Raw genomic sequence first — 14,011 nt, 5'->3', positions numbered from 1 at the left:
CGGAGAGGTGGGCGGCGTCACCGATTCGCGCGGCGAGCTCGCGGTTCTCAGCACGGAGGCGCGCGAGGCGGCTCTAGAGCTCCTCGAGGTGGAAGAAGGAGGAAAAAAAAAAAAAAAAAAAGAGAGAGAGAATAAACCAAGGGGAAGAAGGAGGAAGAAAAAAAAAAAAGAGAATAAACCGAGAAAAAGAAGGAGGAAGAAGAAGAGAATAAAAAATAGTGTAAATTTCACCCAAATAGTGCAACGTTCGCCTAAAAGGGACGAGCGAAATAGTGTAAATTTTACCCTGTTTGAAAGAAAAATTGCACCATTTCGCCCAAACTTGCACCATTTCACCAAATTTTACACCATTTCACCCAAAATTACACAATTTCTCCTTCTCCTCCTCTTCCTCTTCCTTCTTATTTTTTACACTATTACACCACTACATCATAACAATAAAAATCTCCTAAAAATCGAGCCGGATTCGCCTACGCTGCCGACTCGCCTCGCCCCATCCGTCCTTTGTCGCCTTCGCCACTCCCGTTCGAGCACGAGAACGAGCGCGAGCGCGAGCGATCCCCGCATTGCCCGTGCCGCCGCGGAGCTTCGCGACGCACGACAGTGCCGCCCCATCTAGGGCTATGCCTATCCTGCTCGAGAGCACCGCTGTGGGGACGCGGGAGCTCGACGACGACCCCAACACCGAGGACCTCGTCGTCGACGTCGGCGGCGGAGGAGGGGGTGGAGGCGGGGGCGAAGGGGGAGGGGCAGGTCGTCGGGGAGGCCGTGGTGGAGCATGTAGTCGAGTAAGGAGGCCGCCGACTCGCCGTTGTCGGCATCGGTGGCGGAGGAGGGGGCGGAGGCCGAGCCAAAGGGGGAGGGGCAGGGGGGTCGTGGGGCCGGCAGGAGGGGCAAAAGCGCGGATGGTGGGGGGTGGAGGGGCGCCAGGGGTGGGGAGAAACGGCGGCCAGAGTCGGCAGCGCGGCACGAGGCGCAGGCGAGGCGGTGGACGTGGCGGCGATGGGGAGGGCGGGCGCTGCGGAGGAGGAAAACATACTGAAGAAAAAAAAAAAGAAGAGAGAGAAAAAAGAAGGGAGAGAAAGAAAAGGAAGAAGGGTATTTTCGTCCGATGGCAAAAAATTCGGTCTAAATCTGCAAAAACGAAAAAGGTAGTCCATATTTGCAAAAACCTAAAATTAGTGGATTTTTTCTGCAAATTGGCCATTTTTTATTCTTAGCTTGTTTTTTTCTCTCCTATATCTATATCTATAGAAATGAAAATAGAAACCCTTACATTATATATAATAATTTCACAATTTCGTTGAAACACGTGCATGCCTACATTTATCTATTCCATATGGCGAGCTCCTAGGCACCGTTTTGGTTCTGAGTATAAATAAGAATTACTTATTTCGGGATAGGTATAAGTTTACATATAAGTAAAAGTAGATCAATTTTGCATTTGGATAAAAATTGAATTGTTCCCGATAATAAAAAAATAATATTTTGATAGATAACATAGAATAAGAAAAATAGTAGTTAGTTATAAATAAAAAAGAATAATATTATATTACCCCTCTCATTATATTNTTGTAAATAGAAAATAATGGTATTACCTCTCTAATTATATTTGAATTTGAATTTTTAAACTTTAAATTTATATTTTTAAATTTAAAATTTAACTTTTAAATTTTAAAATTCAAAAATAAAATTTAAATTTAAATTCTCAAATTTTAAATTTTAAAGTTAAAATTTTAAATTTCAAACTTTAAATTTAAGATCAAATTTAAATTTGAAAATTATAAAATATCATATTTTAAATTTCAAAATTTTAAAATATCAAATTTAAACTTTAAAATTTCAAATTTAAAATTATAAACTTTAATTTTGAGATTACAAATTATAAATTTAAAATTTAAAATTTTAAATTTTAAAAATAAAAATAGGTTGGCAGGTTATCCAAAAATAATGATTTAATTAATATTAATTAGATTAATTAATGATTTAAATATATTAATTAGATTCATTAATGATTTAAAATTATTAATTAGATTAATTAATGATGTAATACTATAATTAAAATTAATTAGAAATTAATTAATCTTGTTCTCGATTGTTCCAGGAATAAAGGTGGAACAACAACTCCAGATTTATACCGAATTATGCCAGTTTATATCACTACAGCAAATTGAGTTTTCAGCGACCAACTTTTAACGACGGGCGCTACATATGGTCGCTAAAAAGAGAAAATTTAATATACCTCAATAGAATATTATTTGGTAACGAATAATTAGCGACGAAAGATTTATTTCGTCGTTATTAGTCATCTGGCCCGGTCGTTAATACTCAACAAAAAAATTTGGCGGGCCTAGAAAGAATTTTGGCAGGCCCAAAATGCATCCTAATTGTAAAAAAAAAAACAAAAAACAAAAAAAAATCTAAAATCTCCCAGTCCCGCATCCTTTTGGGACAAAGTAACCTAGCTCCCAAATTAGCCCCAAATCTCCTCTAATGTCTCCTGAGTCACCATAGGGATTCCTCTCCCAACACCTCACGCGCTCGCTCGCCGTCGGCTCCTCACACGCTCGCTCGCCGTCGGCTCCTCACACCTTCGCTCACCGTCGGCTACCCACGCCCTCGCTTGCCGTTGGCTACTCACGCACTCGCTCGCCGGCAAATATACCCACGCGCTCGCTCGCCAGCAAATGTTCACGCGCTCTCCAACGCTATAGAAGGGCGAACTACTCCGACGCTTCACGAGCCGCTATCATATACATTTGACTGTGGTCCTTTATCTCTCTCTTACTATGTTTTTTTCTTTATTTATATAGTTTTTCCACCACTATAAGGTGGAATTTCTGTAATGGGTCCCCTTTGTAAGCTCTTTCTCTATTTTTATCTTCATCTGCAGAATATTTTTATTTTATTAATATGATATTTGTGATGGGTCCCATTTGTATGGATTTCTACAAATGAAAAGAGACTATCGATACCCACAAAAAAATATCCTTAATTGCTTAACAACTCCACAATGCAATGTCGTTTTATGCTTTAAATTTGTGATCTTTATTGAAAGGAAAAGTCAAAGGAAGGACTTTCCAAGTCCAATGCAAATAGGCTTTTTTTGTTTTTTGTTTCTAATTTTTTTTTTTGTTTTTTGTTTTTTTGTTTTTTTTTCCAAAGTGGGAGGATCCTTCAGTTGAATATTCATATTAATATATTTCTAGGTGACCTGTTGTGTTATAAAAAATGAAAAATGAAGAAAATTTGAAGCCCCCAAATTTTAGTTAGTATTTCTCAAAATGCCTATGAGAGGGACCCATTTTTGTTATAGAATATAAAAAATAGTAAAGGTCTAAAATTTTCAATTTTTAATTAATATAGTTCTGAACGTGCCAGATTTTTCTATCAACTGTCATATTACTTTTATAATTTTTAAATTTAATATTTGGAACCCTAAATACTTAGAGGTAATTTATTTTAATCTTTTCTTTATAGGAAATGTTGATATTTGTATTTATTTTGTTCATATATTTTTATTCTGTCCATCTCATATTTTTCAACCTAATATTTATTAGGCTTTTTAGGTACATTTGGTGTGAAACTGTGTAGTCGCTCGGCATTGCGTGGATTGGTGTGGATTATTATTGCCTCTGCCACTAAAATCCTCTGTGCCGCCGCCGCCAAAGCTTAGGTATTAACTTCACTTAGTTTTTTACTTAGCCAATGCATACTAGTTGATTTAGTTTCATGTTTGTATTATTATTTTTTGTTAATATTTTTCTTTTTTATTGTATTGTTGTAGTTTCTACTGTTGGAAAGAGCACTATTGGGTGGTTGATATATTGAATGTTATACTAAGTTTTTACTCTTCTTTTGATAACCAAGTATGAAAAAGGTTAGATGATTTTTTTTTGTCTGTCATGTGGTGTGATAGTAACACATAGGTCCAGGTGCTTGGGTGACCACATATTTACATGGCCTTTCTATACTATATAACAGATTAATGTCTTCATTGTGTAATAAGAAAATTTTTTTATGACTTTATTCTTTGCTATGTTATCTTAAATTGGGTTTTTTTTGTGCCAATAATTAGTTAGAAGATATGTAGAAGTTTGCTTGCTTCTTAATTTTAAATAAGAGTCTTTCACTCACACCCATTAATTATTGTAATTAGGCTTATATAAGGTTATACATGTTGCTTTTTTTTAACATTATATTAATTTGATGTGAAGTTGCTTAATTACCACTCTATGTTGCTTAGGTAATTTTGAGCTCTAATTTTTATCAAACTTACAAGAAGATAATGGCACCTAATAAGGATTGGATGGATTTGGTTGATGACCGGCTTAATGAGGCATATGATAAAGGTGTTCAAAGTTTTCTCAATTATGCATTTAAGAGAACGGGAGATAATAATGAAATCAGGTGTCCCTGCGTTAAGTGTAGACACTTATTCAGGAACTCGTGAGATAGTTGAGACACATTTAAAGGTTTATAGAATTGTCCGTAATTATACTTTTTGGTATCATCACGGAGAAAGGTCAGGAGAGCCTTAATCCGAATCTGATGATGAAAATACCGAGGAAATAGAAGAAGATAAGAGTGATGACGAGATGGAGGATATTATAAGGGATTTATATCCAGATTTTAGTGATCTCGTTATGAATCATGAAAATGTTAATATCTCAAGCCATGAAGTACATGAAGAAGAACACAATGATGAAGCCAGAAAATTTTATAGATTATTAAGGGAGCTTAATCAACCATTATACTCGGGTTCCAAGAGCTCTAAATTATCTGTATTAGTAAAATTACTTCATATCAAGAGTATTGGAAAGTGGAGTAATGCATCATTTACCATGTTACTACAATTATTAAATGAAACGTTTCTACCTGAAGGATCAACTTTGCCAGATTCATATTATGAAGCGAAAAAGATTATTCAGGATTTGGGGCTCTCCTATAAAAAAATAGATGCATGTGTAAATGATTGTATGTTATATTGGAAAGACGATGAAGAATCTAATACTTGCAAAATTTGTGGTGCTTCTAGATGGAAGAATGATAAACAAAATGAGGAAATCAAGCACAATGCAAATAGTAAAAACAAATCATCAAAGACATTGCGTTATTTTCCATTAAAGCCTAGGCTTCAACGGTTATTCATATTCACAAAGATATCTTCTCTTATGAGATGGCATTATGATAAAAGAGTAAATGACGAAATAATGAGACACCCTGCTGGTGCAATGGAATGGAAATCTTTTGATGAACTCTATGAATCATTTGCATTAGAGCCTCGAAATGTAAGACTTGGTCTTGCTAGTGAGGGCTTTCAACCTTTCGGAGATTCGAGAAAGCCATACAGCATTTGGCCAGTAATGTTAATTTCATATAATTTACCACCATGGATATGTATGAAGGAACCTAATCTTATATTGTCAATGCTCATTCCAGGACCTAACGGTCCTGGGGATGCAATTGATATCTATCTCCAGCCTTTGATTGAAGAGTTAATGAACTTATGGGAAGTGGGTATTACAACATTTGATGCGTCAATTCGTCAAAATTTTCAAATGCGTGCGGCTTTGTTATGGACTATTAATGACTTTCCTGCATATGGCAATTTATCTGGATGGAGCACTAAGGGTAAATTGGCATGTCCTTGTTGCAACAAGGACACTGTTTCATTAAGATTAGTCAATAGTTGCAAGCAATGTTATATGGGACATCGACGCTACTTACCTACCAACCATAAATGGAGGAATGACAAATTTTCATTTGATGGCACAAAGGAGAGGAGATTACCACCAAAGCTACTTACTGGTGATGATGTTCTTGAACAGGTGCAAGATCTTGAAGGGATAAATTTAACTAAGGCTGCTAATAAAAAGAAAAAAATATCACATGACCTTCGAGGAGATAATTGGAATAAAAAGAGTATATTCTTTAAGCTTCCATATTGGCAAACTCTTATGCTGCGACATAATTTGGATGTGATGCATATTGAAAAGAATATAAGTGATAATTTTTTTGGGACATTCAAGAATATTAAAGGAAAAACTAAAGACACCATTAATACGCGTCTTGATTTGCAAGCAATGAACATAAGGCCTGATCTACATCCAATTCAAGAAGGGAGTAAGTTTATACTTCCTGCTGCATCTTACACATTATCTTCAGAAGAGAAGCATCGATTTTGCCTTTTTCTTAAGTAGCTAAAACTTCCGGATGGTTTTTCATCAAATATTTCTCATTGTGTGAATCTTAAAGAGCACAAGATTTCAGGCCTAAAAAGTCACGATTGTCATGTTCTTCTACAACGACTACTACGTCTAGCATTGCGTGGTCTCCTTCCTAAAACAGTTTATGAGCCACTTCTTGAGTTATCTCAATTCTTTACAATATTGGGTTCTAAGGCAATAAGTATGGATGATTTGAATCAGATTGAAGCCCAAATTCCAATAACTCTTTGCAAGTTGGAAAGAGTTTTTCCACCTTCATTTTTTGATGTCATGATACATTTGCCAATCCATTTAGCGCATGAGGCTAGGCTTGGTGGACCTGTCCAATACAGATGGATGTATCCAATAGAGAGAAACTTGTACACACAAAAGTTTAGTATACGCAATAGAGCTCATCCAGAGGGATCAATCGCCGAAGGATATATTGCGAATGAATGTATGATATTTTGCTCAATATATCTTCACGGTGTTGAGACAAAATTTAATTGTCCAGAGCGCAATTATGACAATAGACGAAATAAATTTGATGGATATTTGTCTATCTTTTCTCAAGCCGGAAAGACACTTGGAGCTGGTAGAACTCATGATCTAGATACACATGATTTCGAGCAAGCGCATATCTATATTTTAAAGAACTGTGAAGAAGTACAACCATTTTTGAAGTATGTTTTATATATAAATATCACACATTCTTTTCTTATTCGTTGAAAATTATATGTTTAGCTACTTTATTCTGATATGCAAACAGTATACAGAGATTCAAAATAGAAGCACAATACAAGTGTAGGAATAAAAGCTTTATTAAGTGGTTTAAGAACAGAGTAAGCACTAATCTTGATTTTATTATTTGTATAATTTGCATTCCTTGTAAACTTATGCTGAACTATCTATACTTTAACATTTAACTTGTAGGTTACCCAAATACACAAGCAGGACAAAAGTTTGGTTATGCAAGACTTGCTTTCCTTGTCTCGTGGACCTACAAAATATGTGACTTGCTATAGTGGTTATATAGTAAATGGTTATAGGTTCCATACAGAAGAACATGACTGTTGGTGGCCGAAAGTCCCGACCCTTGACCCGGTCAAGAATTCTCCTCGGGAAGAACGTCGGGATGATGAGCGGCCGCGGATGGTGACCCTTGAAGTTTGCGCCCACGACGAATCAAGCGATTCGGCCGATGAGGGATCGAATCAACCGGGTTCGAAGACCTCCACAGTAAATTCGCTTCGGCGGGATAAGCCGAATGAAGAGGGGAAGCCCAGAATTCGACTGATGAGCCGAATGACTAAACAACTCGAGATCTGATCGGCAAGAAGAGCCGAAAATGACTTTCTATTGAATAGAACAGGGGAGTGATGCCCGTAGGGTAGACAGACTCCAAGTATGCTAAGTTATGAGAACTACTCTTATGAAAAGCGGTAAATGCAGGAAAGAAAGACCCAGGAAAAATAAAAGTGGTCTTTTGTGCGCAGAGGCGAAGACCCTTTTTCAGGGTGCCGTATGCCTATTTATAAAGTTGCCCTTGCGTTCAGTTATCGTTACTGCACGATCGGCCACTATCTCTTGATTTGGAGGACCACCTTCGGCCGATTAGAACTACTCATAACCGCTTGCGGTTGTTACAATTTTTTGAATAAACGCGGCTCATATCTTCTGGCGCGTCTCATATGCTCCCGGTTCACCGTTTTGACATGGATCATGTATGTAGTCCCGGCTTGCCAGCTGTCCGCGCCGAATTGGCCCAACAATTGCCCTCTCGGCAGCTTTCGAAGTGATGCTTCGGTAGCTGGCGTTATTTTTTGAACTTTTCGCCTTAACCTCTGAAAACGAATGCAATCCGAGGCGTATTCCTCGGTACAATCAAATTCAAATTCTCTGACATAATCTGTAGCGCAATCTTTTGTACGGTTTAATCCTGGCCGCTGATTCTTTTCTTTACGGCCTTGATCACATTCTCTACCTTTGTCTCATATGCGGCATTAATTAGGTCATCTTAATTACCGCCGTCTACTTATCATTAAAGCCGACTTTGAAACTCACTTCGATGCGACGGTTCGATACGACGGCCTTTCTTCTTCGATGCGACGGACTTTGAAACTCACTCCTTCTTCATTTTCCAGGAAACTCTTCTTTCGCTTTCCTTTCCTTCATCTTTTCCGTTTTTGTCTCATATGCTCTTGGTTCACCATTTTGACATGGATCATGTATATAGTCTCGGCTTGCCAACTGTCCGCGCCGAATTGGCCCAACAATGACAAAGGTTTAAGAACACAAAACTGTGGAGTAGTTGTAGTTGGGGACACCGGTAGTGAAACTGAACAGATAGATTACTATGGGATCTTAACAGAGATTCTTGAATTACAATATCTTGGTGGTCGTCGAGTGGTCTTATTTAGAGGTAATTGGTTGGACGTATTTGACAAAGGAAAAGGAGTTAAAACAGACGAATATGGGTTTATCAGTGTTAATTGCCAACGTTTGCTTAAAACAAATGAACCATTTGTATTGGCCAGTCAAGTATCACAAGTATCACAAGTATTTTATGTTGCTGATCATATTACTAAAGGTTGGCATATTGTGCAAAAGACTCAACCTCGTGATACGTACATGATACCATTGCAGTTAAATAATGATCTTGAGGAAGTTGAAGATAGGGATGAAGCCTACCAACAAAGAGAATCTTTCAATCCTATAACTGATGCATGCACAACACTGAGCATGTATAACGAGATTAGTTGGAATAGGAATGATGTGGATCCAAGGATGGTTGATACATTTTCAACGCAAAAAAAGAGAAAACGATGATTCTAATTTATCAAGTTTGTGCATTTCTTGCTATTATTTTTTATTACCAAGCTTGCTATATAGTGGTATATTTATTTTTCATAAAGCATAATATGTTAAATGCATTTTTCATACATTAATGTTGTAGGTGAAAGATGCAATCATCAAGGTTACAAAGAGGAAACATGGTCACTTCCAGATATGAAAAGCAACTCTTCATAGCACCAGGTGCATTGGGGAAGGGTCGTGGAAAAGGATTACGACCTTCTCTTAGATCATCATCACGAGATGCTTTAATTGGTGCTATCAACAATAGTACATCACCAAATGATACTCCAACAGAACCACCAAATGATGCCTCTCTGCCGCATGAATTCGAGTCTGTAGAAGATATCCAAAGTGCCGAACAAACTATAGAGTGTGGTAAAATTTTCTCATTTAGACATATTTATCTTATTTCAGATTTTTGTGTCTATAAAACTTTCATACAATTGTGTATTTAAGCAATTTTATATGGATTTTGAGTGATATTTTTCATACAATTGTGTATTTAAGCAATTTTATATGGATTTTGAGTGATATTTTTAGATCTGGCAACTTCTCAAAAGAAAAGAAAAGTCCGAGGTAGAAACAAGTGTAAGAAAGTTGCAAAATTAAAAAAGGTCAAAAGTTGGAGGTAAAATTCTACAACAACCGTGCCACTGGAAAAAATCACAAGGTTTTTTCAAGACATTTGGGTAAAATTGTGCGTAATCGCAATATTTGTCCGCTTCGAGTTCATTCGTGGAAGGAAATTGAGGAAGACGATAAAAACCACATGTGGGCAGCGGTGACGGTAATATTTTATAGTATGAGTTTAAATTTGAATTGATTGTACAAGTTTACTATTGCATTTCAATCATCATATGTCAAAAATATTTCTATAAAACTAGTTATAATGCGAGTTTTGGTTGATTCTATATTACAATTTTATATTTGCAGGACAAATTTCAAAATAAGCAAATAGAAGCATATCGTGATGAAACTTTAGAACATATGAATGAATTGTGGAACAAATGGCGAGGAGATTTGCATCGTAAATTTAGAAAGCCTTGCAAGACCATACAAGATGCTCTAAAAAGTCTTCCTCCCGGTGTTGATCGAGAGAATTGGGAGTGGCTTGTCAAAGAACATTTTTTTAGTGAAAAATTTTTGGTATGTTGTTTTTCCTTATCATAATGATACAAGAATATGCTAATTTATTTTTTTTAACTATGCATTCTTTTTAGTGAAAAGTTTTTAGTATGTTCATTTTTTATTTTTTTTCATCCTCTATTTCTACTTAGATCAAGTTAAAATGGATGAAAATGTAGGCGATAAGTAAAAGAAACTCAGAAAATAGGGCAAAGTTATCAATGCCACATCGCACGGGTAGTAGGCCTTTTAGACAAATTATTTGGAAAAAGGTACTAGCAAGTAAATATCATACTTCTATATTCAACTATCGGCATTGGTTGAACCTAATTTATATTTTGCATAGGGAGAAAAATATGATAAACCGCCAAGTTTGGCAACAATATTTTATGAGACTAGAAAGAAAGGTGGACAACTAGAAGGAGAAGATACTATTAAGAAATATGTAAGTTCTTTACATTTAGTTTATTATAATTTATCTCCTTTTGTTATCTCATTTTATTTGTTTTGTTATTTACATTTTGAAGGATGAAATCCTTGTGGCGTCGCAATCAAATCCAACATTTTCCAATATAGAACTTATTGAAAAATGCTTTGGATCTCAATGTCGTAATCATGTGGTTTGTTTCGGAGGGGGTGTAAAATCAACTGATTTGAAACCTTCTTCTTCTTCGAGAGCGGAACTTCATGCTAAACTTTGTGAGACTCATAAGGAAAATGAGTCACTTAAAAGTCGCATAGATGGAATGGAGGTTGTCACGCCCCGAGCCCGATCCCTTTTGGCCGGTTCGAGAGCGTCAAACAGACGCCGAACGGACAGAGTTTCCCCTGTCCGCCCAAGGCTCAACACTAGTATCAATAGAGTACAAATTTGTATAAGCGGAAGCATACACAATGGCTTGCACGAGGGCAAGCAATAGCCAAGGTGAAAGAATTAGCAATTCAATATACAAGTAATATGACTAAATTTAAATCACATACATGTATCCAACTATAATCAAGTTCTGTTACATTCTTGCATCATTTCTTTTTACATCTCATTTCTCCCAAAATGTAACTTTTGACATTTAAAGTAAATATTCTTTACATCATTCATTAAAGCAAGTTCATAATACTAAAATCATCAAATACAAAATATGATAGTAAAGGGTGTGCAACTACAAAATGAAATCCATCTCGGGCGGTCTCTACTTAGGGCGCGATGCCCTTACCGCGATCATCTACCGGCTCGCTCGGTCCCGGCTCTGTGGAAATAGTGGGGTGAGAACTACAACAAAGTTTCCAATGGGTTCGGCAACCAACCACGCCGACTATCCCACTAGGTCTAATCAGGCATAATAGAAGAAAGAATAGATAATAACCAACTAACAAATGCAGCTAATATGCCTGAACGATAAATAAAACTATGCTCGATAGAATGCTCATGATGAATGCAAGATTAACTTTTCATTACTCAATCTCATGGCTAGCCCGTAGGTTTCGCCCTCACAAACTCACCAACCCAAATCCCTATTATCGGGGAGATAACCCCTACGACCCGACGGGACCATCCTCTAGGGAGATAACCGCTACGATCCAGTAATGACAACTCCGGAGCACATCACCCGAGGGGGAGCTACCGCCCTCGAGCAAGGACTATTAGGTGAGTACGATCAATCCTTAACTTTAAGGACTCCAAGTTCAATCCATTCCTTGACTGCAAGGAGAACCATGTTCATATGACCCTTAACTTTAAGGTGTATATGTCATAATGTCACTAACCCAATTTACTTGCATCTCATGTACACTACTTGTTCTTGTTCTTTGTCATTGATGCCACATTTGTTTTCTAAGTGCTATGTTCTTGTACTCATGCCACACTCTATGTCTATGTCAATATGTCACATTTGTTTACTAACCCTTCTAGGTTCTTGTCCCTTATCGTGCATATATAGGGTTACCAATTCTCATTCATTTACTACTATTTCTCAAGCATTAGAACTCATATTATGCAAAGGAAATTTACAATTAACCCTACTATGCAACATGCACAATATAAATACATATGCTCAAATATGACGCTTTAGACATAAAGGGATTTTCGATGTCCTTGGAATGCACTACCCACCTTAATGAGGTAGTGGATGAAGATTACGATGTCTCCCGAATGTTACGAACGCCGAACTTTGCGCCCTAAAACCCAAATAGTGCTAAATTAGCCCCTTTATACATGAACTATATTTAAACATTTTCGCATCCTCAAACGGAGTTGTCCTACGCGTTTAGGACACCCCCAATTAGGTTTCTACGGGTTCAATTTGTTCCCGAAAAATCCTAGGGCAAAAGCCCCAAATTTGAACCCTAACCAAGCCCTATATGGTTTGCTCTTGGATTGATCTCATTCCTAAGCTAAAAATGGCTTAGAATCAACCAAGAAGTTCTCTAATACCATCACAAAGCCTTTCTACTCATCCCTAGGGCATCCACTTGGTGCCCTAGTGATCCACCATGGGAGCACCATGAAGAACTCAAGTTTCCATGTGTTCCAATGCCTTTAGAGGGTTTCTAGGATAATTAGAGGATCAAAATCCCAAAATCCATGGTCTAAAACCAAACCCTAGAGTTCTATGAGCAAAAGGACTCACCCTTGCCACGAGCTCACCCAAGTCCACCTTGTTGGAGAGCCACAAGATCCTCTCCAAGCTCTTCTTCTTCTCCTCCTTGCTTCTTCTTCTTCTTTCCCAAACCCTAGCCCAAGCTTTTAGAGAGAGAAAGAGAGGAAATGAGAGGGAGAGGAGAGGAGAGGGGTTTTGCTGTGAAAATGGGAGAGGGGTGGGCCAAATATCATGTTGTGACATTTGCAAATAGGCCCCTCAACTTAATTCTGTAGCAGACTTCACCCCTGCTGCCAGAGCCCCTGTGTACCGGTACACGGGTTTGTGTATCGGTACAGGCCTGCGCATAAGTCCAAACCCGAGAGCAAGGTCTCTCGGTTTCGCAGCTTGTGTACCGGTACACGGGTCCCGTACCGGTACACCTTCGCGCAGACTCAAACCCGAGAGCAACCTGTGCTCGGGTCGCTTGCTGTACCGGTACAGCCATCATGGCGTACCGGTACACAATGCTCCAGAATGCTGTTTTTCCATCGTTTCGACTCTACTTCGCGCCGTTCGATGCCAATACCATTCCAACACTTCTTAAACTCATATTTGCCCTTCCAACCTTGTTGGAATGCAAAAATGAAACTCACCAATCCATTTCTCTCGACACTTTAACCAATTTGATTAAAGTTCGATTATCGTTTTTGGGTTTCGATACGTTACAGAGGTTGAACTTCAAGCAATTAAGGAAATGTTACAACAACAATTCAATGCTCCTCCACCACCGTCTCGATCTGAAGAGCAGGAAATACCATCTTAGCTTTGTTAGTAGTATTCTCCAAACTATGTCTTCATTTAGTTTCAAATATTTTTATCTTACTCTATTAATATTATAATAATGTTTACTTTTTTTTTTGTAGATAGCAAAAGATGTTGAGCAGAGGGGACTTGAAGCCAACAGATCTATTAGCTAGATTTCCTATGTTTTTTTGTTTTTGCTTCAAAACTCAACGGAACATATATGACAACTTTTTGTCATCTTGTTTAATTGTCATTTTCCCTTATTTTGGGGTATTTACTTTTAATTTAGTAAACTTTTGGGCAACTACATATGTGGACTTGTAGTAATTAAATTAAAAATGATGGATGATGTTCGATGAAAGTACTTTTTATGGTTGTTTTGATAAATTAGTGAATCATATTGTATGTGAATGCTTTTTAAACTGAATGTGAATGTCTTCT

General features: G+C 37.4%; 2 long non-coding RNA genes across 3 annotated transcripts; both read left to right on the top strand.

The window, feature by feature from the left end:
- On the top strand, window positions 2,434–9,434 carry LOC109713389. 2 transcript variants are annotated; one of them, XR_002217098.1, is made up of 3 exons: window positions 2,434–2,768; window positions 3,570–3,676; window positions 9,166–9,434. It is a non-coding gene; the product is annotated as an uncharacterized LOC109713389 (long non-coding RNA). The 2 variants fall into 2 exon arrangements; XR_002217099.1 differs by lacking the exon at window positions 9,166–9,434 and adding an exon at window positions 3,788–3,959.
- LOC109712378 lies at window positions 10,903–13,723 on the top strand. Its single transcript, XR_002216836.1, has 3 exons — window positions 10,903–10,942; window positions 13,497–13,593; window positions 13,690–13,723. It is a non-coding gene; the product is annotated as an uncharacterized LOC109712378 (long non-coding RNA).

The sequence above is a fragment of the Ananas comosus genome, linkage group 7 (genome assembly GCF_001540865.1).
Source record: "Ananas comosus cultivar F153 linkage group 7, ASM154086v1, whole genome shotgun sequence".
NCBI lineage: Eukaryota > Viridiplantae > Streptophyta > Magnoliopsida > Poales > Bromeliaceae > Ananas > Ananas comosus.
This window is presented reverse-complemented; position numbering and strand designations above follow the sequence as displayed.